The sequence below is a fragment of the Eumetopias jubatus genome, unplaced genomic scaffold (genome assembly GCF_037043125.1).
Source record: "Eumetopias jubatus isolate StellerSeaLion01/CBP00866 unplaced genomic scaffold, mEumJub1_p1.0 scaffold_16, whole genome shotgun sequence".
In the NCBI taxonomy this organism is placed as follows: Eukaryota; Metazoa; Chordata; class Mammalia; order Carnivora; family Otariidae; genus Eumetopias; species Eumetopias jubatus.
The window spans coordinates 36,124,665-36,147,536 of record NW_028274822.1 but is presented as its reverse complement, the minus strand read 5'-3'; the positions used below and the strand labels follow the sequence as shown (position 1 = coordinate 36,147,536).

The 22,872-nt window shown below is 37.1% G+C and overlaps 1 protein-coding gene across 2 annotated transcripts in view; it reads left to right on the top strand.

The window, feature by feature from the left end:
• KIAA1328 (KIAA1328 ortholog) overlaps positions 1-22,872 on the top strand; it is a 362,056-nt gene that overhangs the window by 238,818 nt on the left and 100,366 nt on the right. The window lies entirely within an intron of this gene.

Here is a 22,872-nt window from a genome sequence, read left to right as displayed (position 1 = left end):
ATCATAATTTATTTTATGAAAACTTGATATTAATTCATTCAACAAATATTTACTGACAAATATTTCTCTATTAGCCTATTATTGGATAATACAGGATTTTGCTATTATAAATTATGCCTTGAAGAACATTTGTATGAATAAATTTTTTACTTTATCTCTACCTGTGTCTTTGATATAGATTCTATAAATGGAACCACTAACTCAAAGTATATATGAATCCTTTTAAGATTGATTCACATTACCCAGTTGCTTTCCAAAAAAGTTAAATCAGTTTTCACCACCAAAGCTGTGTTTGAGAATTCTCTTTTCATGAAATTTGAATAATTTTTGGCCATTATTTTTTCAAAAATTTTTTGCCTATTCTCTTTCTTCTTTCCTTTTTGGATTTCATTTATAGGTATATTAGGCCTTTAGTGAAGTCCCTGACTCTCTGCTAATTTTTTAGAAATTTTTTTCTTTGTTCTTCATAGTGGATAATTTCTATTGATCTGTTCTCAAATTCATCAACTCTTCTGTTATTTCCAATCTGCTGTTAAGCCCATAGAATGATTTATTTTTATTTAGATAATGGATTTTTTAGTTTTAGAATTTCCATTTGGATCTTTGTTAGAATTTCTATTTCTCTGCTGAACTTTCCTTTTTTATTCATTACACATATATTTTTCCTTTAAAATGCTTGTCTCCAATTCTAACACCAGGATCATCTTGGGATTTGTCTCCATTGATCAACTTTTCTCTTAAGTATTGGTCATGTTTTCCTTTGTACATTTGGCAAATTTTTATTTTTTCCTAGTATTTTGAATGACTCTGGAATTTAGTTATAGTCTCTAAACAATGTTAATTTTTATGTTAGCAAGCTGTTAACTTAACTGAATTCAAAGACCAACCTCTGTTTCCCTTGAGTAACAGTGAAAATCACTGCTGAGCGCTTTTAACTTTAACTGGGATGGATGTCTGAGTCTGCCTCATTTGCATGTAGTTCAGGGGCTAGACAGAACTGGCAGGCAGGGTTGTTACACAGAATTTGAGGCTTTCACTCTTTCTCTCTGACCTCTCCAGGATTTTTCCTTTTTCAGGTGCTTTGGTCAGCTCAGACTCTGTCCTCTGATTCTTTAGGTCCCAATGCCACTGTCTTCTTTCAAGTGCTGATCCTCTTCCAGTTTCTGCTTGTTTTCATTGACTCTTCAGTGCTTCAGGTTTGGTTTTTTTTTTTTTGTTTTTTCCTCCAAGAGTTTATATTATTAATTATGGGAGTTTGGTCCTATAGATACTACTCAGCCAGTGTTAGAAGCAGAACCCAAGAATTCTCATTTCGTACAATTTTGCCATCTTTTAATTTTGGTAAAATACACATAATATAAAATTTACCATCTCAACCATTTTAGTGTACAGTTCAGTAGTATTAAGTATATTCACATTATTATGTAACCAATCTGCAGAACTTTTTTATCTTGCAAAATTGAACCTCCCTACCCATCAAACTGCTCCACATTTCCTCTCCCTGCCAGCACCTGGCAACCACCCTTCTACTGTCCGTTTCTATAGTTTGATTACTCTAGTTACCTCATATAAGTGGGATCATATAGTATTTGTCTTTTTATGACTTGCTGTAATTTATTTAATTTTTACTATTGATATCAAGCATATGCATAGTTTAAAAACTCAACTCGTTCAACAAGGCTTATGCAAAATAGCATCCTCCTCTACACTGGAGCAGCAGTACTCCCAATTTTCACTCTTCAGAGATAAGAAGTTTTAACTGTTTTAGATGTTTCTTCTTTTATTTGTTTCTTGCAGCATTATATCCATATTTCTGGATGACGTAGGCATTGAGTATTAGCTTTCTGCTATGAAAGATGATGACTTAGCTCTCACAGATAACCATCTATTGGCTTTCTCCATCTCTTCTGACTTTTCCCCACATTTCTTCCTTCTCGCCTCCTTTCCTTTTTCTCTTCCTCCCCTAATATATGTACCCACACACATGCTTTTCCCTTTATTCTGTCCTCTAAATATAGCTGTATCACAAGATGGTTACAATAAGACTGTATCTATTTAATACACAGCTGGGCCGTATACTATATGATTATTAAATTTAATTTTTATTTTCTCTAGAGCTTAGAAATGCCGTATTTAATTTTCTGTGTACTCATTCATTTGTTAATTCATTCAAATATTTATAAAGTTTCCCACCAGGTGTTAGACACATTCTAAACTTTGGGGATTATAGCAATGCACAAAACAAAAATTTCTGACCTTATGCAATTTACATTCTCATGTCTTGTAATTCCCAAACTCACCCAGAAAGTTTAATTCTCTGAATATATTTAAACACATTAGTTATTCTATCATATCTTCATTGTATTCTTTTGCTGCTATATTCCCTTCTTTCTTCTTTGTTTTTTGTTTTTTTAAGATATCCCTCCTGGAGCCCTCTGTTATCCTGTTTATATATTTACTTGCTTGCTTATGGTAGAAAAAAATATATAAATGCTGATAAGACAAAAGAAGAATTTAACACATACCTATAATCTCATCATCTAAAGAAAATTTTAGTATATAACTTCTAGATCTTATTTCTTTATGGTATATGATATGTATTATATTACATATTTTGTTTCATATTCCACTTTTTTAATTCAAGTATAATTAACATACAGTGTTATATTTGTTTCAGTGTACAATATAATGATTCAACAATTCTGTACATCACTCAGAGCTCATCAGTATAAGCATAGTCTTGATGCCCTTGATCTATTTCACCCATTCCCCTGCCCACCTCCCCTCTGGTAACCATTGGTTTGTTCTGTATATTTAAGAGTCTAGTTTTTGTTTGTGTCTTTTTTCTTTGTTTGTTTGTTTGGTTTATTCATTAAATTTCACATCTGAGTGAAATCATATGGTATTGGTCTTTATCTGTCTGACTGATTTCACTTAGCATTATATAATACCCTCTGAGTTCACCTGTGTTGCCACAAATGGCAAGATCTCCTTTTTTTATGGCTGACTAATATTCCAGTGTATGTGTGGGGGGGGTGCGTGCGTGCACACTTGCCACATCTTTTCTTTTTTTAATTTTAATTCCAATATAGTTAACATACAGTGTTAGTTTCAGGTGTCCATTATAATGATTCAACAATTCTATACATTACTCAGTGCTCGTCAAGATAAGTGTACTCTTAATCCCCTTCACCTATTTCACCCATCCACCCACCCACCTCCCCTTTGGTAACCCTCTGTTCTATAGTTAAGAGTCTGGTTTGGGGTTTATCTCTTTGTTTTTCCTTTTCATTTGTTTTGTTTCTTAAATTCCACATATGAGTGAAATCATACGGTATTTCTCTTTCTCTGATAGACTTATTAGTTCACTTAGCATAATACTCTCTAGATCCATCCATGTTTCAAATGGCAAGATTTCATTCTTTTTTATAATTGAGTGATACTCCATTGTGTATATATATATACCACATCTTTTTCTTCCATTTATCTATAGATAGACACTTGGGTTGCTTCCATATCTTGGCTATTGTAAATAATGCTGCAATAAACACAGGAGTGCGTGTGTCTTTTTGAATAGGTGTTTTTGTTTTCTTGGGGTAAATGCCCAATACTGAAATTACCAGATCATATGGTAATTCTATTTTTAATATTTTGAAGAAATTCCATACTGTTTTCTACAGTGGCTGCACCAATTTGCATTCCCATTAATGGTGCATGGGGTCCTTATTCTCTGCATCTTAGCCAATACTTGTTATTTCTTGTATTTTTTTTTTTATTTTAGCCATTCTTACAGATGTAAGGTGATATCTCGTTGTGATTTTGATTTCCACTTCTCTGATGAGTAGTGTTGTTGAGCATCTTTTCATGTGTCTGTTGGCCATATGTATGTCTTCTTTGGGAAAATGTCTATTCAGTTTATCTATCTAATTTTTAATTGAATTATTCATTTTTTTGGTGTCAAATTCTATAAGTTCTTTATATACTTTGGATAGTAACCCCTCTAATAAGATGATTATGTGGTTTTTATTCTTTCTCTTATTAATGTGATGTATCACATTGATTGATTTGTGAATATTGAATCACTCTTGCATCCCTGGAATAAATCCTACTTTATAGTGGTGAATGATCTTTTTAATGTAATGTTGGATTCAGTTTGCTAATACTTTGTTGAGGATTTTTGCATCTATGTTTATCAGAGATACTGACCTATAGTTTTTTGGTTTGGGATCTTTTTGGTTTTGGTTTTGGGTTTTTTGCGGGGGTGTTTTTGGGTTTTCTTGGTTTCTTGTAGTATCTTTATCTGGTTTTGGTGTTAGGGTAATGCTGGCCTCATAAAATGAATTTGGAAGCTTTCCTTCTTCCATTTTTTGGAATAGTTTGAGAAGAATAGGTATTAACTCTTTTTTAAATGTTTGGTAGAATTCATCTGTGAAGCCATCTGATCCTGGACTTTTGTTTGTTGGGAGGTTTTTGATTACTGATTCAATTTCATTGGCTAATAATGGGTCTGCTCAACTTTTCTGTTTCTTCCTGATTCAGTTTCGGAAGGTTATATATTTCTAGGAATTTATCTGTTTCTTCTAGATTGTCCAGTTTGTTGGCATATAACTTTTATAATTCTTTGTATTTCTGTGGTGTTGGTTGTCATATCTCTTCCTTCATTTCTGATTTTACTTACTTGAGTCTTCTTTCTTTTTTTCTTGATGAGTCTGGCTAAAGGTTTATCAATTTTGTTTAACTTTTCAAAGAACCAGCTCCTGGTTTCATTCATCTGTTCTATTGTTTCTTTAGTTTCTATTTCATTTATTTCTGTTCTAATCTTTACCATTTCCTTCCTTCTATTGGCTTTGGGTTTTGTTTGGTCATAGTTTTCTAGCTCCTTTAGGTGTAAAGTTACGTTGTTTGTATGAGATTTTTCTTATTTCTTGAGATTGGCCGGTATTATAATCTTCCCTCTTAGAACAGCTTTAGCTGCATCCCAAAGATTTTGGACTGCTGTGTTTTCATTTTCATTTGTCTCCACATAGATTTTTATTTCCTCTTTGATTTCCTGGTTGATCCATTCATTGTTTAGTAGCATGTTATTTTTCCTCCATATATTTGTGTTCTTTCCTAATTTTTTTTTCTTATGACTGATTTCTGGTTTCATATTGTTGTGGTCAGAAAGATGCAAGATATGATTTCAGTTTTTTTTTTTTTTTAATTTATTGAGACTTGTTTTTGGTGTAATGCGATCCATTCTAGAGAACGTTCCATGTGTACTTGAAAAGAATGTATATTCTGTTTTGGGATGGAATGTTCTTTTTTTTAAGATTTGATTTATTTGAGAGAGAGAACACAAGCAGTGGGGAGGGACAAAGGAAGAGGGAGAAGCAGACTCCCCACTGAGCAGGGAGCCCAATGCGGTGCTCAAACCCAGGATCCTGAGATCATGACCTGAGCCAAAGGCAGACACATAACTGACTGAGCCACCCAGGTGCCCCAGAATGGAATGTTCTGAATATATATGTTATGTCCATGTGATCCAGTATGTCATATTCCAATTTACTTTTAGTTATACTTTGCTAAATTTCAAAAGAAAAACATTTTTTCTTATCAAAAGTAAAACATCCAAAGAAAAATTAAGAAAAAAATTAGTCATTTTTTATTCCTTATTCTAATGTTCCCTATCCTGACTATCTTGGTTGAATTAGTGTTAACACACTAATGTATATCCTTCTCTACCTTTATGCTTACATACATATACAACATCTATAAACATTTGAGATAAAAATGAACACATTACTTGTTAATTTTCCCCCTTACTTAACAGTACTTAATGGTCATCTATTGGATTTTTAGACATATAACTGTGGTAAGTAGAATAATTGCTCTCTAAAAATGTCTGTGCTCTAATTCCTGGAACCTCTCAATGTGTTACCTTACATGGCAAAAGGACTTTGCAGATATGCTCAAGGGAACAGACTTTGTGGGTGATTATCCTGGATTTTCTGGGTGGGCCTAGTCTAATTACAAGTCCCAAAAAGTGGAGAACCTTTTCTTGCTGAGTCTGAGAGATGAGAGGGAAGGAGGAGAGATTCCAGGCACGAGAGTGACTTAACCTGTCATTGCTGGCTTTGAAAATGGAGGGAGGAGGTCACAAGCCAAGGAATGCAAGTAGCTTCTAGAAGCTTGGGACAGTCCTCAGCTGACAGCCAGCAAGGAAATGGGGACCTCAGTCCTCTAACTGCCGGGAACTGAATTCTGCCAACAACCCAAATAAGCAAGGAAACATCCTCTCCTAGAGCCTCCAGAAAGGAACATAGCTCTGCCTATACCTCAGTGTTAGCCCAGTGAGACCTGTGTCAGACTTCTGACCTACAGAACTGTAGAACAATACATTTGTGTTGTGGAAACCACTAAATTTGTGATAATTCATTATAGCAGCAATAGAAAACTAATACAAATACTAACTTGTTTTTTATGAAAGCATATTAGTCTATGGTTTCTGTATATCCAGTAACTTATCCAGCACCTCTGATTTTGGGCAGTCAAGTTGTTTTTAAGTTCTTTACCACTATGCACAAGGCTATAACAAGCACGACTGAACTTACATTCTTATGTTCTAGTACTTGTATTTTTTTTTAGAATAAATTCCCCAAAATGAATAAGTCAGAGGCTATTTTTACATAAAAATATTTTGATGTTATAGTTATAAATTATAATAGTTCATGCCAATTTTCTTTTCCAAAAGATTATAGCAATTCATACTCCTGCTTGCAATTTATGAAAGTTTTCATCACTGCTGTTCAGGTAAGTGTAGTGAATGCTTTACATACTAGCACTCCAGTCTAAGAGATGGACATGCTTTAAAAGTTTAGGTGCATCTGGACATGCATGTCCTACATTCCAATTATGACAAAAACAAGGTAAGACTATACACTGCTTCCAAAAAAATATTTCCTAATATGCCTTTTATCATATCATAGACCTTTTAAAATATTAATCTACATTGTAAGAGTTTGAATAAACTCTGGCAACTGCTTCCAGAGTCTGACAGTCTTTGGAAATCCAAGAATTCTTACTCAACAGCACTTAAATTATTTAATCTAATGTGAGATTCAAAGAAGTAAAGGCAATGAAATCATCTGTCTCCTTGATTCAATTGGCTATGAAAATGATATTGTCTCCACTAACCCCAGAAAGAGGTAGAGATGGGTCAAGGGAGAATACATACAGCTTGAGAAGCCTTTGCAGAATGATTTAAATTAAAAAATGACAGTTGATTTCAGAAAATATAATAAAAAATTGTTGTGGGAAATGACCTTCTTTCTACCTTGCAGGCTCTTTGATTTTGCCAGTGGAACTCCCTAGATAAAATTTAATTTTAAGCTAAATTTTGTTTATTTGGAAATTTAAATTATCCTAGTATTAAAAATGTGTATTTAAAATATTAAACTTACTCAAGTGAGGCATTAAGAATTTGGAACTAAAATAAATGAGATAATGAGGAAGTGAAAAACATATTTTTTATAATTAACAGCTCATTTTGAGTTAATTATATACAATTACCAAAATCTAATTGCAATTTATTTTCTATTATCTATGGGAAAAATCACAGGCAAGGGAGCTTACATTGCTGCCTTCCTGCATAAATGCTATAGAATGAAAATAAATAATATGTGAGGCCTTAATGACAAATAGTAGGGCACAGCTGAGCCAAACCATTGGAAGATAATTATCACATGAAAGATGATAATGACCTAAGGAGTCACAAGAACTCTGATTGCTTATAGGTTTTCTGGTTTGTTTTTTTAGTTACTTTGGTGTCTTTTTGTTGGCTATGCAAAGATGACCCTTAAAAATTAACATTAGTTCTGTAATTCTGCAGATCTCTAAAAATCCGACCATTTTTGTATTTTTATGTAATACTGAGTAATAACATTTTTTATTAAACATCTATTATTATTTTTTAAAAAACTGGCTTGCCAAAGTACTACAGGAAATATACAGAATCCCCTACCATCAAGTACTCTAATAGTAGAGTAAGGCAAATATCCCGATATTTATCATCTATTAGATAGTATAAGGACTATAAATGAAATTCAAAGAAATCAAGAAAAGGTTTTTGGAAGATGTAATATTTGAAAAAAGCCCTAAAAGATAAGATATGATTTTGATGGGTTAGGAGTATCTTTGGGTGTGTATGTGTGTTTCATGTGGGTGAAGACATGAATAAGGAAGAAAATCACATGGTATGTGAAGGGCATAGCAGGAAGTATGCTTTAGTTTTACTAGAACTGTAAGGGAAAATGAAACTAAAGATTAAAATCATAACTTAGATTAGATTATGAATGGGTTTAAATATCAGGGCAAAGGTTTTGGACCTGTGTGATTGGAAGAATAAAAAAGTCAGGAAAAAGAACTGATTTTGTGATAAAGATGATTAATTTGATATTAAAGACCATTGGAATGAGGGTCAAGAATACCAGGTTTTAGTCCTTCCAAAAATTAGCCATGTGACTTTAAGGATAATGCTATGCTCCTCAGTCTCCTTGCCTTTAAACAGAAAGTTCAGTGTGCCTGGGTGGCTCAGATGGTTAAGCGTCTGCCTTCGGCTTAGGTCATGATCCCAGAGTCCTGGGATCGAGTCCTGCATCGGGCTCCCTGCTCCTTGGGAGCCTGCTTCTCCCTCTGCCTCTCTCTTTCTCTCCCTCTCTCTGTCTCTCATGAATAAATAAATAAAAAAATAAAATCTTTAAAAAAAAAAAACAGAAAGTTCAATTAGATTTTTACTGAGTTTCTTCCATCTCTAACATGATTATCTAATTATTAAACAGGTTGGATTTCCAAGCCAAGGTACCTCGTATATAAGTAGAAATTTGAATCTAAATCTCCTAAGAGAAATTGAAGTTAGAAGTTTATATTTGGGAGTCATCTAGATTGGTGTTGTCCCTATGGGAATGGATATTAATTTCTGAGAAAAAGTTCAGAGAAATGTAAACAGAACCTTAGAAAATGCCTAGATGTAGGAGTCTGAAAAAACAAGAGTGGCAATCTGAAAAGCTGTCAAAGAAGCAGGCTAGGGCTGTGTCATGGAAACAAAAGAGGAAAAGCAGAAATTTGGTTGAGAGAGTATGATTTTGGAGAGAGGAATGACCTAAAATGTTAGTAATCCTGAGAAGTGACTGGTGAAGGAAAAGATGGCAGGAAATGAATAATTGATGGAGCCCAGTCCTAGAAAAGGTAGGATGATCAATTTCTATCACTGGTCAACCTCTCACTTATTTGTTATAGGCTTCTTTTTCTCTGCTTGTACCCGCACCCACTCCTTCTTCCTTTTTTTCTACATATTCTCCCTGTGTGACCTTATGTAGGCCCTTGGCTTTAAATATCATCTATATGCTGATGACTCCCAAATTTGTTTCTACAGGCCTGACCTTTCCCCTAATCATTAAACCCATGGATCTTGTCTATACAAGATTTCCACTAAACTGTCTGATAGACTTCTTACAGATAACAAAGCTAAAACAGAAATCTTATTTCCCTTTTCTACCCCCGACTCCATATTCACACCATCCCAAATTTCGTTTCAATAAATACTAGCTACTCAAGTCAAAAAGTGTCCTTCACTTCTCTCCTTTCTTCTCTCTCCCCTCACAAGCAATCTATAAGCATACTTTTTTTCTTTTGTTTTTCAAAGATTTTATTTATTTTATAGAGAAAGACACAGCGAGAGAGGGAACACAAGCAGGGGGAGTGGGAGAGGGAGAAGCAGGCTTCTGCAGAGCAAGGAGCCCGATGCGAGGCTCGATCCCAGGACCCTGGGATCATGACCTGAGCCACAGGCAGACACTTAATGACTGAGCCACCCAGGCGCCCCTATAAGCATACTGTTTTATTTCTGTTCTACCTCCAAAATGTATGTACTCCTCCCAACCATAGTTCAAACATGGGCTTCTGTAGAGAGTTCTGTTCTTACCCCCATGCAATTCATTTTCCACAGCAGATTGAAAGATCATTTAAAAATAGCAGTCTAGGGGCACCTGGGTGGTTCAGTTGGTTAAGCGACTGCCTTCGGCTCAGGTCGTGATCCCGGAGTCCTGGGATCGAGTCCCACATCAGGCTCCCTACTCAGCAGGGAGTCTGCTTCTCCCTCTGACCCTCTTCCCTCTCATGCTCTCTGTTTCTCATTCTCTCTCTCTCTCAAATAAATAAATAAAATCTTTAAAAAAAAAATAGCAGTCTAGGAGCAAGATGGCGGAGGAGTAGGAGACCTGGATTTCATCTGGTCTCAGGAATTCAGCTGAATAGGGATCAAACCATTCTGAACACCTACAAACTCAACAGGAGATCGAAGATAAGAATAGTAACAACACTCTGAACAGAAAAGCGACCACTTTCTGGAAGGTAGGACGTGCGGAGAAGTGAATCCGAGGCGATATTCAGGAGAATAGACGGTGGGGGAGGGGGGCCTCCGTCGGCCGCTTCTGGCAAGTGATAGAGCCGTGGAGCACAAAATCAGAACTTTTAGAAGTCGGCTCCGCTGAGGGACGTTGCTCCCATGGCTAAGCAGGGGGTGGAACCCTCGCGGGACAGTGTGGTCTCAGGACCCTCGGGGTCACAGAAAGACCGGGGGTGCCTGAGTGCAGCAGAGCTCCCAGGTATCGGAGCAGGGAAGCCGGCTGCAGAGATGGAGCCGAGGCGCGGGCTCTCAGCTCGGGGTTGCCGTAGACTGTGATCTGCGGCCCAGTCGGGACACTGCTCCTCCAGCAGGGACCCAACAAGCGGCAGAGCCGGGGAGACTCCCCTTCCTCCCCCGGGAGGAGCAGTGTGGGAGCGCACCGCAGGGATCTGCTGGGTTTGGAGACTCCACACCGAGTCGGGTGTCAGAGATAGAAACGCTCAGTCACAGGCCGGGTGAGCACAGAGTGCGGCCGGAGACCGGGGAGACGGGAGTGACTGCTTTTCTCTGGGGGCGCACTGAGGAGCAGGGCCCCGAGTTCTCAGCTCCTCTGGGCAGAGATTGGGAGGCCACCATTTTCACCCTGGTCCTCCAAAGCTGTACTGAGAGCTTGCAGGGAACAAAAGCTCTTGAGAGCAAACCAGAGCAGCTTGCTTAGCCTGGACTCATAAGGGCGGGGCAATTCCACCCCCGGCAAAGACATTTGGGAACCACGGCAACAGGCTCCTCCCCCAGAAGATCAGCACGAACAGCCAGCAAGCCAAGACCAAAATACCGATCAAGGAGAAAGGGAGAACTCCAGCCCTAGGGGAATACTGCACATAGAATTCATGGCTTTTTTACCATAATTCATTAGTTTTTCAAAGTTAATTTTTTTAACTATTTTTGTTTGAATTTTTCTTTTTCCCTTTTTCAAACAACATCTTATCAATCCCTTTTTTAAAAAAACATTTTTTATTTTTCATTTTTAGAGTCATATTTTTATACCTTCATACTAGTTACCCTTATTTTTGGAATATATATATAAGTTGTTCTCTCTTTAAAATTTTGAGATACAATTTCTTCTAACAGATCAAAATATACCCTAAATCACTAGTGTATGGCTTTGTTCTAGTCTCCTGCCTGATCACATTCTCTCCCTTTTTTTTCTTTTTTCTTTTTCTTTTTAAATCTTCTTCTTTCTTTTTAAAAACAACTTCTTATCTTATCAATCCCTTTTATAAAATCTTTTATAATTTTCATCTTTACAGTCACTGCCATCCCTTCATTGTATCAACCCTTATTTTGTACATATATAAGTCTTTCTTCCTTTAAAATTTTAGGAGGCACTTTCTTCTAACAGACCAAAATATGCCCAAAAGCAGGTGTGTGGCACTGATCTATGCACTAGCCTGATCATATTTGATCATATTCTGGTTTTTTTTATTTTGTTCTGTTTTTGTTTGTTTTTATCTTTTTCTTTTTCCTTTTTATTTTTTTTCTTTCTTTCTTTCCCTTTCTTGTCCCCTGATTTCAGGTCTTTTCTGATTTGTATAGAGTATATTTGCTGGAGACGTTGTTAACCTGTTAGCATTCTGTTCTCTCATTCATCTGTTCTCCTCTGGACAAAATTACAAGAAAAAATCACCGCAGCAAAAAGAACAAGAGGTAGTACCGTCTGCCAGGGACCTATTCCATACTGACATTAGTACGATGTCAGACCTAGAGTTCAGAATCATGACTTTAAAGGTACTAGCTGGGCTTCAAGAAAGCGTGGAAGTTATTAGAGAAACCCTTTCTGGAGAAATAAAAGAACTAAAATCTAACCAAGTCGAAAACAAGAAGGCTATTAATGAGGTACAATAAAAAATGGGGGCACTAACTGCTAGGATAAATGAGGCAAAAGAAAGAATCAGCGATATAGAAGACCAAATGATGGAAAATAAAGAGGCTGAGAAAAAGAGAGATAAACAACTACAGGATCATGAGGGCAGAATTCGAGAGATAAGCGATACGATAAGACAAAACAACATTAGAATAATTGGGATCCCAGAAGAAGAAGAAAGAGAGAGAGGGGCAGAAGGTATACTGGAGCAAATAATAGCAGAGAACTTCCCTAATGTGGGGAAGGAAACAGGCATCAAAATCCAGGAGGCACAGAGAACCCCTCTCAAAATCAATAAAAATAGGTCAACACCCCGACATCTAATAGTAAAGCTTACGAGTCTCAGAGACAAAGAGAAAATCCTGAAAGCAGCTCGGGAGAAGAGATATGTAACCTACAATGGTAGAAATATTAGATTGGCAACAGACCTATCCACAGAGACCTGGCAGGCCAGAAAGGACTGGCATGATATCTTCAGAGCACTAAACGAGAACAATATGCAGCCAAGAATACTATATCCAGCTAGGCTATCATTGAAAATAGAAGGAGAGATAAAAAGTTTCCAGGACAAACAAAAACTAAAGGAATTTGCAAAGACAAAACCAGCCCTACAAGAAATATTGAAAGAGGTCCTCTAAGCAAAAAGAGAGCCTAAAAGCAGCATAGATCAGAAAGGAACACAGACAATATACAGTAACAGTCACCTTACAGGCAATACAATGGGAATAAATTCATACCTTTCAACAGTTACCCTGAATGTAAATGGGCTAAATGCCCCAATCAAAAGACACAGGCTATCAGATTGGATTAAAAAAAAAGACCCATCGATATGCTGTCTGCAAGAGACTCATTTTAGACCCGAAGACACCCCCAGATTGAAAGTGAGGGGGTGGAAAACCATTTACCATGCTAATGGACACCAAAAGAAAGATGGGGTGGCAATCCTGATATCAGACAAATTAGATTTTAAAACAAAGACTGTAATAAGAGATGAAGAAGGACACTATATCCTACTTAAAGGGTCTACCCAACAAGAAGATCTAACAATTGTAAATATCTATGCCCCTAATGTGGGAGCAGCCAATTATATAAGGCAATTAATAACAAAAGCAAAGAAACACATTGACAACAATACAATAATAGTGGGGGACTTTAACACTCCCCTCACTGAAATGAACAGATCATCTAAGCAAAAGATCAACAAGGAAATAAAGACTTTAAATGACACACTGGACCAAATGGACTTTACAGACATATTCAGAACATTCCATCCCAAAGCAACGGAATACACATTCTTCTCTAGTGCCCATGGAACATTCTCCAGAATTGATCACATCCTAGGTCACAATCAGGTCTCAACAGGTACCAAAAGATTGGGATCATTCCCTGCATATTTTCAGACTACAGTGCTTTGAAACTAGAACTCAATCACAAGAGGAAAGTTGGAAAGAACTCAAATACATGGAGGCTAAAGAGCATCCTACTAAAGAATGAATGGGTCAACCAGGAAACTAAAGAAGAATTAAAAAAAATTATGGAAACCAATGAAAATGAAAACACAACTGTCCAAAATCTTTGGGATACAGCAAAGGCAGTCCTGAGAGGAAAGTATATAGCAATACAAGCCTTTCTCAAGAAACAAGAAAGGTCTCAAATACACAACCTAACCCTACACCTAAAGGAGCTGGAGAAAGAACAGCAAATAAAGCCTAAACCCAGCAGGAGAAGAGAAATCATAAAGATCAGAGCAGAAACCAATGAACTAGAAACCAAAAGAACAGTAGAACAGATCAACGAAACTAGGAGCTGGTTCTTTGAAAGAATTAACAAGATTGATAAACCCCTGGCCAGACTTCTCAAAAAGAAAAGAGAAATGACCCAAATCAACAAAATCATGAATGAAAGAGGAGAGATCACAACCAACACCAAAGAAATACAAGCAATTATAAGAACATATTATGAGCAACTCTATGCCAGCAAATTAGATAACCTGGAAGAAATGGGTGCATTCCTAGAGATGTATCAAGTACCAAAATTGAACCAGGACGAAATAGAAAACCTGAACAGACCTATAACCACTAAGGAAATTGAAGCAGTCATCAAAAATCTCCCAAGAAACAAAAGCCCAGGGCCAGATGGCTTCCCAGGGGAATTCTATCAGAGATTTAAAGAAAAATTAATACCTATTCTCCTGAAACTGTTCCAAAAAATAAAAATGGAAGGAAAACTTCCAAACTCATTTTATGAGGCCACCATTACCTTGATCCCAAAACCAAAGACCCCATCAAAAAGGAGAATTACAGACCAATATCCTTGATGAACATGGTTGCAAAAATTCTCACCAAAATACTAGCCAATAGGATCCAACGGTACATTAAAAGGATTATTCACCATGACCAAGTGGGATTTATCCCTGGGCTGCAAGGCTGGTTCAACATCCGCAAATCAATCAACGTGATACAATACATTAACAAAAGAAAGAACAAGAATCATATTATCCTCTCAATAGTTGCAGAAAAAGCATTTGACAAAGTACAGCATCCTTTCTTGATCAAAACTCTTCAGAGCATAGGGATAGAGGGTACATACCTCAGTATCATAAAAGCCATCTATGAAAAACCTACAGCGAATATCATTCTCAATGGGGGAAAACTGAGAGCTTTTCCCCTAAGGTCAGGAACGTGGCAGGGATGTCCACTATCACCACTGCTATTCAACATAGTATTAGAAGTCCTAGCCACAGCTATCAGACAACAAAAAGAAATCAAAGGCATCCAAATCGGCAAAGAGGAAGTCAAACTCTCACTCTTTGCAGATGATGTGATACTGTATGTGGAAAACCCAAAAGACTCCACCCGAAAACTGCTAGAACTCATACAGGAATTCAGTAAAATGGCAGGATATAAAATCAATGCACAGAAATCAGTGGCATTCCTATACACCACCAACAAGACAGAAGAGAGACAAATCAAGGAATCGATCCCATTTACAATTGCACCCAAAACCATAAGATACCTAGGAATAAATTTAACCAAAGAGGCAAAGAATCTGTACTCAGAAAACTATAAAATACTCAGGAAAGAAATTGAAGAAGACACAAAGAAATGGAAAAACGTTCCATGCTCATGGATTGGAAGAACAAACATTGTGAAGATGTCAGTGCTACCTAGAGCAATCTACACGTTCAATGCAATCCCCATCAAAATACCATCCACCTTTTTCAAAGAAATGGAACAAATAATCCTCAAATTTGTATGGAACTAGAAGAGACCCCGAATAGCCAGAGGAATATTGAAAAAGCAAAGCAAAGCTGGCGGCATTACAATTCTGGACCTCAAGCTCTATTACAAAGCTGTCATCATCAAGACAGTATGGTACTGGCACAAAAATAGACACATAGATCAATGGAACAGAATAGAGAGCCCAGAAATGGACCCTCAACTCTATGGTCCACTCATCTTCGACAAAGTAGGAAAGAATGTCCAATGGAAAAAAGACAGTGTCTTCAACAAATAGTGTTGGGAAAATTGGACAGCCACATGCAGAAGAATGAAACTGGACCATTTCCTTACACCACACACAAAAATAGACTCCAAATGGTTGAAAGACCTAAACGTGAGACAGGAGTCCATCAAAATCCTAAAGGAGAACACAGGCAGCAACCTCTTCGACCTCAGCCACAACAACTTCTTCCTAGAAACATCGCCAAAGGCAAGGGAAGCAAGGGCAAAAATGAACTATTGGGATTTCATCAAGATAAAAAGCTTTTGCATAGCAAAAGAAACAGTCCACAAAACCAAAAGACAACCGACAGAATGGGAGAAAATATTTGCAAATGACATATCAGATAAAGGGCTAGTATCCAAAATCTATAAAGAACTTCTCAAACTCAACACCCAAAGAACAAATAATCCAATCAAGAAATGGGCAGAAGACATGAACAGACATTTTTCCAAAGAAGACATCCAAATGGCCAACAGACACATGAAAAAGTGCTCAACATCGCTCGGCATCAGGGAAATCCAAATCAAAACCTCCATGAGATACCACCTCACACCCGTCAGAATGGCTAAAATTAACAAGTCAGGAAACGACAGATGTTGGCGGGGATGTGGAGAAAGCGGAAGCCTCCTACACTGTTGGTGGGAATGCAAGCTGGTGCAACCACTCTGGAAAACAGTATGGAGGTTCCTCAAAAAGTTGAAAATAGAGCTACCATATGATCCAGCAATTGCACTACTGGGTATTTACCACAAAGATACAAATGTAGGGATCCAAAGGGGTACGTGCACCCCAATGTTTATAGCAGCAATGTCCACAATAGCCAAACTGTGGAAAGAGCCAAGATGTCCATTGACAGATGAATGGATAAAGAAGAAGTGGTATATATACACAATGGTATATTATGCAGCCATCAAAAGGAATGAGATCTTGCCATTTGCAATGACGTGGCTAGAAATGGAGGGTGTTATGCTGAGTGAAATAAGTCAATCAGAAAAAGACATGTATCATATGACCTCACTGATATGAGGAATTTTTAATCTCAGGAAACAAACTGAGGGTTGCTGGAGTGGTGGGGGGTGGGAGGGATTGGGTGGCTGGGTGATAGACATTGGGGAGGGTATGTGCTATGATGAGCGCTGTGAATTGTACAAGACTGATGAATCACGGATCTGTACTTCTAAAACAAATAATGCAATATATGTTAAGAAAAAAGAAAAAGAAGAAGATAGCAGGAGGGGAAGAATGAAGGGGAGTAAGTCGGAGGGGTAGATGGACCATTAGAGACGATGGACTCTGAAAAACAAACTGAGGGTTCTAGAGGGGAGGGGGGTGGGGGGATGGGTTAGCCTGGTGATGGATATTAAGGAGGGCACTTTGTGCGTGGAGCACTGGGTGTTATGCACAAACAATGAATCATGGAACACTACATCAAAAAGTAATGATGTAATGTATGGTGATTAACATAACAATAAAAAACTATTTTAAAAACTAATGATGTAATGTATGGTGATTAACATAACAATAAAAAATTATTTTAAAAAAATAGCAGTCTACCCATGGCCTAAAATTCTTCAAAGACTCCTCAATCATGTAGAATGAAATCTGAAATCTTTGCCCGTCTTAGAGTATTCTACCTGATCTGGCTTCTGCTTACCTCATTTTATACCATTCTCCTTCTTAAACATTTACTGACCCTTACTTAAAATTTAAACTTCTTGCCATGGCCTTTAGGGCTCTTTATCTTTTTTCTTCCTTGAATCCTATGTTCTAACTTCATTGCCCTTTTTCTTCTTTCAGTTTCTAGTACATGCTGCATCATATCTATAGCTGCTTTTAGCACTCTTAATCCCATTATTTCTTGTCTTAACTTCTTTAGATGAGAGCTTAAATATTATCTCCTGAGAGGTTACTTTCCTGATCACCTATGTATAGCATATGTCTCTCATTGTTCCCTGTTTCAGTATTCTGAAGTCCCATATACCACCACCCAACTTTCAGCTTCATGAGGGCAAAGATCACAACTGTCTTGTTATATATGATACGTTATAACATATCTTCTATATGTTATGAAGATTAAATATTCAGCACATAGTATGTGTTCATAAAATATTGGTGCAATGGATTTTTTAAAATCTCAATCTTCTCAGTAAAAAATGAAGTGAGACCATCTACTAAGAAAGGTGGTGGTAAGGACAATATCTCGGAGAAGGAAAGAGATACTTTGAATAATCTCAGGGGAAGGAATAATAAGAAGTCATCAAAAGGGATGATTAAGAAGTGTTGCATCCATATTATAAAAATTCCCTCAAGTTAATAAGGTAAACTAGCCTAAGAGGCAATTCTCAGAAGGGTAAACCCAAACAGCCAACACATATATAAAATCTTCTCACAGCTAATCTTGGGAAAATAAAAATTAAAACCAATGAAAACAGATGAAAGACCTAAATATGACACAGGAATCCCTCCTGGAAGAGAACACGGGCAGCAACCTCTTTGACCTTGGCCACAGCAACTTCCAACTAGACACATCTCCAAAGGCAAGGGAAACAAAGGCATAAATGACCTATTTGGACTTCATCAAGATAAAAAGCTTTTGTGCAGCAAAGGAAACAGTCGACAAAACCAAAAGATGACCTACAGAATGGGAGAAGATATTTGCAAATGTTTTATCAGATAGAGGGTTAGTATCCAAAATCTATAAAGAACTTATCAAACTCAACATCCAAAGAACAAATAATCCAAGAAATGAGCAGAAGACATGAACAGACATTTCTGCAAGGAAGACATACAAATGGCCAATGGACACATGAAAAAAATGTTCAACATCACTTGGCATCTGGGAAATACACATCACTTGGCATCTGGGAAATACAACCACAATAAGATGCCAGCTCACACCAGTCAGAATGGGCAAAATTAACAAGTCAGGAAACAACAGATGTTGGAGAGGATGTGGAGAAAGTGCTAGTGGGAATGCAAGCTGGTGCAGCCACTCTGGAAAACAGTAGGGAGGTTCCTCAAGAAGTTAAAAATAGAGCTACCCTATGACCCAGCAATTACACTAGTAGGTGTTTATCCCAAAGATACAAATGTAGTGATCTGAAGGGGCACCTGTATCCCAATGTTTATAGCAGCAGTGTCCACAATAGCCAAACTATGGAAAGAGCCCAGATGTCTATCAACAGATGAATGGATAAAGAAGATGTGGTATATATATGAACATAGGGGAAGGAAGGAAAAATAAAATAAGATAAAAACAGAGAGGGACACAAACCATAAGAGACTCTCAACTATAGGAAACAAACTGAGGGTTGCTGGAGGGGAGATGAGTAGGGGGGATGGGATAACTGGGTGGTGGGCATTAAAGAGGGCATGTGATGTGATGAGCACTGGGTGTTACATACAACTGATGAATCACTGAACTCTACCTCTGAAACCAATAATACACTATATGTTAATTAATTGAACTTAAATAAAAATTTTTTAAAAAGAAAAAAACTGAAAACAAAACAAAAAGGCAACATTTTTAAAATTAATGAATGGGCTGAATTGAAAGATTTAATAATATCAAGAGTTAAAGAGAGTGTGGGGAAACAGGTACTTTAATACACTGCTGTTAAGAATGCAAATAAGTCAAAAAATGGGCAGAAGACATGAACAGAAACTTCTCAAAAGAAGACATACAAATGGCTAATAGACACATGAAAAAATGTTCATCATCATTAGCCATCAGGGAAATTCAAATCAAGACCACACTGAGATACCACCTTACACCAGTTAGAATGGCAAAAATTGACAAGGCAAGAAACAACGAATGTTGGAGAGGTTGTGGAGAAAGGGGAACCCTCTTACACTGTTGGTGGAAATGCAAGTTGGTACAGCCACTTTGGAAAACAGTGTGGAAGTTCCTCAAAAAATTAAAAATAGAGCTACCCTGTGACCCAGCAATTGCACTACTGGGTATTTACCCCAAAGACACAGATGCAGTGAAAAGAAGGGCCATGTGCACCCCAATGTTCATAGCAGCAATGTTCACAATAGCCAAACTGTGGAAAGAGCCAAGATGCCCTTCAACAGACAAATGGATAAAGATGATGTGGTACATATATACAATGGAATATTACTCAGCCATCAGAAAGGATGAATACCCAACTTTTACATCGACATGGATGGGACTGGAGGAGATTATGCTAAGTGAAATACGTCAAGCAGAGAAAGTCAATTATCATATAGTTTCACTTATTTGTGGAACATAAGGAATAGCATGGAGGACATTAGGAGAAGGGAGGGAGAAATGAAGGGGGGGAAATCGGAGGGGGAGCCTATGGACTCTGGGAAACAAACTGAGGGTTTTAGAGGGGAGGGGGTTGGGGAGATGGGTTAGCCCAGTGATGGGTATTAAGGAGGGCATGTATTGCATGGAGCACTGGGTGCTATACAAAAACAATGAATCATGGAACACTACATCAAAAACTAATGATATACTGTATGGTGACTAACATAACATAATAAAATTAAATTAAATTTAAAAAAGAATGCAAATGGCTAGAATCACTTTGGTGGTCAACATGGCAATATCATTTTACAATTATTTTTAATTATCAGTGATAATTGGCACAGCAACTCCCCTTCTGATCATCCTCCCCTACCTTCTAACATCATTTCTTTCCTTTTTTTTTAAGATTTTTATTTATTTTGGGGGGAATGGGAAAGGGCAGAGGGAGAGAGAGAATCTCAAGCAGACTCCCCACTGAGCATGGAGCCTGACACAAGGTTACATCTCACACTCGGAGATCGTGACCTGAGCTGAAACCAAGAGTCAGACACCCAACTGACTGAGCCACCCAAGTGTCCCTCTTTCCTCTTTTTAACTCACAGCCTTTTGGCCTAAAGAACTGTTCATGTAGGGATGCCTGGGTGGTTCTGTAGGTTAAGCATCTGCCTTCAGTTCAGGTCATGATCCCAGGGTCTCAGTATGGAGTCCCACATCAGGCTCCTTGCTCAGCAGGGAGTCTGTCACTCCCCCTGCTTGTGCTGTCTCTCTGACAAATAAATAAAATCCTAAAAAAAATTGTTCATGTAAAAAGGGAACATTTCTCTAGTATTTCAGAATTCTTTAACAACATAAATGATTAACATGGGTGGGGATCTCTGCTATCTTAGACATGCTAGAAGTCATCTGTAAAATTGTAAAATTGGGCTCAAAGACATCCCACTGTAAAGCATAACTAAAGTAAAATGAGAAAAAATGTTTGCTATTAATTGAATGTCACATAGCTCCAATAATAGAGAAATTTTCAGGGATTGGACAGTGATTTTCCCATCATCTCTCAGATCTTTCAAATTCTTTTGAGCCATAATGAAAAGAAAAACCTCTTTCCTTTTGGTACTCTCCTAGACCCATATTTCACTATTTTAATCATTAGCTTTTTTGATAAATATAAAAATCATCACTTAAACATAGAATTACCATATGACCCAGCACTCCTAGGTAACATTCATTTACACAAAGACTTATTATCCGTAACAGCCAAAAAGTGGAAATAACCCAAATATCTAGCAACTGATGAATGGATAAACAAAACATTGTTTATCCATACAAGGGAATATTTGACAATAAAAAGGAACAAAGTACTAATACATGCTACCATGTGGATGAACCTTGAAAACAAGCTAACTGAAAGGTCTCACAAAAGATCATGAATTATATCTTCTATTTATATGAAATGTCCAGAAATGGCAAATCTATAGATAAAGGATGTAAATTAGTGATCACCTAGTACAGGGAGTGGAGAATAAGGAGCAACTGCAAATGAGCATGAGGTTTCTTTTGAAGGTGTTAGAATTATTTTAAAATTAGGTTGTGGTGATGGTTGCACAACTCTAAACTTACTAAGAATTACTGTAAATGGGTGAATTTATGGTATATAAATTTATCTCACTATAACTTAAAATTTTTTTCCTCTATTTTTAATATTGTTAAGCTTTCAAAATAGAGATAACACCAAAAGAAATGTTACAAAGCTTTGCATGCTCTCAGACCATATCAGCCTTCTTCCTCAAGATTTTTCTGCCCACGTACCCCTTCCTCCAGTTGGTAATTGCTTTTTTAAACTTAATTCTCCAAGATGACATCCCATTCTGTATTCAAAATAAATATAATACTAAGACAAGTAGTTGCAAATATTCAAATTCTATTTATGAGACCTATGTCTTGGTGAATGATAATTTGATTTTTAAAAGTTGTATAAAACCAATTTTAAAAAGATAAATTGGTGGTAAATATAATTTATGAAATCAACTTTGCTAGTTTCTTCATTTTAAGCTATAAAGGAGATGACAGCACTTCACCGGTCTGGTTCCTGTTCTGTCCATGCCTGAGCTTGACCTTGTAGAGTCTTGAAGAGCAAAGCTTCATTCTTACATTCCATACGAGGGCACCTCCCTTCTGTATCCTCGCCACAAACTTTTTTTTTTAAAGGTTTTATTTATTCATTTATTTAAGAGAGAGAGAGCAGGGGGAGGAGCAGAGGGAGAGAGACAAGCAGACTCCAAGCTAAGCACAGAGCCTGATGCGGGGCTCAATCCCATGACCCTGAGATCATGACCTGAGCCGAAATCAAGAGTTGGACACTCAACTGAGCCACCTAGGTGTCCCACAAACACTAGTTTTTAAATGATGACTAATAGACTGAAGCATAAGGCTACTTGAGGTTCTCCCCAGCTATTGTATACGTATGCTTTGTTACTTTGCATATTGATGGCACTCAAATAGGAAAAAACAAACCCACTCTCCCCTTGTACATGGCATAGCATATCCCTAGAATTAGCTTCTTCATGTGTAAAATCTACATGTTCTTGACTGGATAATTTTTTAATTATATTTGTCATCTTAGTATATAGTGGGTTTGTGGGATAAATATTTTCTAAGATGCCAATTCGTAGATTTTCAGGATATTAGATTACTTGGCTGCATATCATTTTCCTAGGGTCTGATTTATATGTATATGGGACAGGGGGTAGAGAGCATCATCTACAGAAATTAGAGTAATTTCCTGAA